Source organism: Zalophus californianus, chromosome 4, assembly GCF_009762305.2.
Source record: "Zalophus californianus isolate mZalCal1 chromosome 4, mZalCal1.pri.v2, whole genome shotgun sequence".
Classification (NCBI taxonomy): Eukaryota; Metazoa; Chordata; class Mammalia; order Carnivora; family Otariidae; genus Zalophus; species Zalophus californianus.
The window spans coordinates 112,740,109-112,744,631 of NC_045598.1; the positions used below are offsets into that span (position 1 = coordinate 112,740,109).

Sequence of the window (4,523 nt, forward strand, 5' to 3'; positions counted from 1 at the left end):
CCATACCAATAGGGATCCACCTGAAGGAGCTTAAGAGCAGATAACAGGCACATAGGGACCTTAAAATCAAGAAGGGAAATTAATGAGGAGAATAGAAGAATTTGAAGTCTCTGGCACCTATACCTACAGCAAACATTAAACAGCCCAAATTCTAGATGTATTATCATAAATCCTCACACTAAAGAACTGTTTAACTCAATCCCAGTTACCCAACACAATATGCCAAATAGCAAGAAAATCAATGTATAAAGAGATAAATTTAGAAACAGATTGAATATGTCATAGATGATGGAATTGTCAAGCAGCAGATTTTAAATAACTAGAATAATACCTTAAAGGCTATATGAGGAAAAGTAGACAACATTTAAAAATGGATAAAAACAACAAATACAAGGCAACTCAAAAAAATAATCAAAAAGCAATCCTTGAAATCAAAGCCACTAACTGAAATTAAGATTGCCTTTGATGGTCTTGTCACTCAACTGGACAAGACCAAGGAAAGAAGCAGTAAGCTTGAAGATAGGTTAATAGAAAATTCCCAAACTGAGAAACAGATTTTTAAAAAAGAAAAAAAAAAAAGAACATCTAAGAAATTTGTCACAATTTTATAATTACATAATGGGAACACCAGAAAAAAAGAAGAAAAGTAAATAGAGCAAAGTATGTGATGAAGTAATAATAAAAGAGAAGTTTCCAAATTAATGAGAGGTACAAAACCATAGACCCAAGAAAATCAGGGAACACTGAACAGTAGAAATACCAAATTTAAAACAACAAAAATCTAGACCTAAGTGAATTATATTCAAACTGCAGAAAACCAAAGAAAAAGATGACCTTGAAAGAAGAAAAGGGAAGAAAATCACCTAACCTACAGAGAACAAAGGTAAGAGTATAAGGTCTATAGCATAAATATGGTAAAAGAGGTGAAAATTACATTGAATATCTTGTTCAAGTTCAGCATTATGTATTTTGAGAAGTTAGTGCTTTGGTCACTATCACTGATGTCTGGAACTCTGAGGGCCGTATGGAGAGTCTTGATGAGGCCTTGTACTGTGACTTTAGTATATGTAGATAACTATTTAATACATTGATTTATATTTTAGTTGTCTGTTAGGTAAGAGATTCCCAGAGCTCTTTACCCCAAATGGCATGACCAGTTAATGCTGCCATTGGTCAGACCAGATATCTAGAACATTAGTACTGGCCCAGGAATCTATAAAATTATGCAAGTAGTGCTTATGCAGCCATCCATAAAGTATATGAACTCCCATTGCTGTTCATTCAGTTGACCTCAGGGGACTTGCCAGGTAGCCAAGGAGTCTGGAAAAGAGGTGACTACATTCTAGAATGTGGTGTATGGCAAGGTACTGAGGACAGGGAAGACAACCCCCACCTATAGGTGGATATAGGGCCCAAGTTTGGCTCCATCCTTCAAAAGCAGGCCTTGGCAGGCATTCTGACCTATAGGCATGCTCCTTTGATGACTAAAGGCAAAATAGGCAGCTGCATACAGAGGGTTACTGCCTCTGGGCCTGTGAAAGCCTCTATTTTGAGAAGAGCAATTTGTTACCAGCGACTCCACACTAATGACACAAGCAGTTTCTTGCATCGAAAGCTCATAGTCAACTTACGGCTATCATGGGTGTTCCAGAGAGGAGGTTGCTAAAGCCTCCTCAATGAAGGAGCCTCTTTTTGAGGAGGAGGCATTAGTGGGAATGACTGTTGTATTGCAATTTTGACAGATCCTAGAGCCTTTTGCTGTAGAGTAACCAGTCAAGGAAAGTTTATTTGCAAGTAAAAACATATAAGGACTTAAGTAAAATTTGGAAGTGAAGGACAGGTTGTCTTCAGAAGCTGAAACAGGGGAAAAGTTGTTGGACTTGTTTTAATGTTGTGGACACTGACAGAATCAATGGCTATTTCTCAATCATGGCAAATATGGTGCAATCCTTGATTTACCAAATAATGTCTACAGATTTAACAAAATTTGTAAAGCCTAATATATATCCATGTTTTTTTGTGAGTTCCTCTGTGAGTGATTCTATGTCCTGAATGAGTGTATCAAATGAATCTCCCTGAAAGAGGATATAATGAGTGTGATGTCGTGCCTGTGCTCTTGGACAAAGTTGAGTGAAGTTAAGCTCTTGCTTGCAAAGATTGCATGGTGTCAAGGCTTTGAGGTACCCCATGGGCCCACAAAGTTGAAAGAAAACTTCAGCTGAGGGGCTGTTGAAAGAACACTGAGCAGAACATATTAGCCAAATCTATAACAGAAATTTTATTGGTTGCTGATTAGATAGAGTCAGTAATTTCAATGATATTGTATATGAGGGCTTCAGTGTGAGCCACAGCATTATTGCAATAGTCTACTATGAAGAGCTACTTTTTCTTTCTAAGTTTAAGAACAGGCCAAATTGGACTGAGTGAAGAAGCAGTGAAGATAATTAACTTAAAAAAAAAAGTCTTGAATAGTGGGGTTTTAATGCTTGAAATCTATTTTAATTTACACTGGGCCATAACATATTAACTGGGGGAAGATCTCTGAGGTCCTATTTTATCAAGACGACTTGAAAATTCCAAAGACCAATTTAATTTTAACTTACTACTCATTGCATAACAGTAATGCCTACTCTGAGGAGTTTCAGTGTACTGGGTTAGTAGTGCAGAATTTAGGCAAGATAATAGTTCTGATTGTCAAGCAGAGGCACATCTATTTGTACTCTGCTTTATATTTTGTAAGTCTTTTAAGAGTATAAGAAGTACCTTGCTTAATATTTAGAATCCCCAGGTATATCTCTAATTTGACCGTCAGACTGTGAAGATTAAAACCATGAAGATTTGCCAGTGGGTACATTTTGACAGATATTAAGGTTAATTCAGATCCAAAGTTGTTGAGTGCTCGCTTTGGCAGCACATACTAAAATCCGATAGATACAGAGATTAGCATGTCTCCTGTGCAAGGATGAAAGCAAATTTGTGAAGCATTCCATATTTAAAAAAAACAACAACAACAACACAAAGTTGTTGAGACACAAAAGTCAATCAGTAGCCTTTTATTTTTTGTTATATAAATCATTTTAGTAAATTTTATTTTTGTTATGTAAAATAATTTAGTAAATTTTGGATTGGGTAAATTGTGGACCTCTGTTTCAGTTTTCTATACCCAGGTTTCTATTGTTATTTTATCCTTCTTTTCTGTTTTTAAATTGTTGTTGTTGTTGGATATATTTCAGACAAATTTCTCTCTCCCTTGCTCATATGCAGGAGCTTGTTCCTCCAGAGAGCCTCAAATTACCATCTCCAGGGTTTGTAGCCTCCACATGGTCACGGGATTGAAGTTTTGCTTATGTTGGTTTTGAATTAACTACTTCAGTGTGCCATGGGGGTGGCATGAGTGCTTTTCTCTATAATCTTGAGGATCAAGATCTTTGTTGTAACAGAAGCTTAGACAGCAGCAGCTGAAGAAGTATATTTATGAGTCCTAGTGAGCCCTGTGCTCTTAGATGTATAGACTTCAGCATTCCAGATAATGACTGCATTTTTTTTCTTTCTCTTTTTTTAAAATTCATTAGTGGCGCTGTTTCATGAGTGACCAACTGATGTGCCCATATCTTGCATAGAGTACCAGCCTTTGAGCACTTTACAGAACAGAGGTCAAAATGTGGCTGAGACACACAATGAATTGGTAAGAGGTGAGACTCTTTCCCCTAAACTTATTGTCAACCAGTTTTATTCTAAATGCACAGATATTTCCATGTTAAAATGCATAACCCAGGGCCACTAGAGAGGGCCCCAAACATGTATGACTCTCCTTCCAAAACCAAATATTGAAAATTTTGACTTAGGTCAGATAAATATATAATAAAGTTTCTATAAAACTCAATAAATATAGCTCAGTGCAGCAAAACTCAAGCACAAGTTTGCCAGAAAGAAGTGGACCCATGCCACATACAATGCTTCGTGGCTTCTAATCGGCTAGTGGAAAGATTTATTACTTACATATGGAGCTATTTGGGAAGAGTACCCTAAGCAGATTTCAAAAATTTCTTGTGAGGGAAGGAAAGGAGGCTGACTCGGAATTTTCATTGTGTTTAGGGTGTGTGTCAGGGTGGGAGGGTCCTACACATGGTCAGGAGCTTGCGTGGTTTAATCTCCCAAGATGACAAATGAGAAAGCATCCAGGCTTTCTTATCAGGTTTCCCAGAAGGGAAGAGGGAAGTGTTTAAAGCCTGATAGATCAAGCAGGCAAAAAAAATCACTAAGGTATAGTTGATTTAAGAATATTATCAATCAAATTGATCTAATTGACATGGGTAGACTATTTCCTCCGGCAATAGAATACACATTCTTTTCATACTCACATGTAACATCCACATTCTTGGCTCCCAAAAAACCCTAACAAATCACAAAACTGCAAATCATATGAGGTATGACTTCACATAGTAATGCAATTAAATAAACTAGAAATCAGTGAAAAAGACAGCTAGTAAATATAATTCTAAATAATATATGCATCAAAAGGA

The 4,523-nt window shown here is 36.7% G+C and overlaps 1 pseudogene; it reads left to right on the forward strand.

Moving 5' to 3' along the window:
* Positions 1-2,897: 2,897 nt before the first annotated feature.
* On the forward strand, positions 2,898-2,996 carry LOC113917469 (annotated as a pseudogene).
* Positions 2,997-4,523: the final 1,527 nt, after the last annotated feature.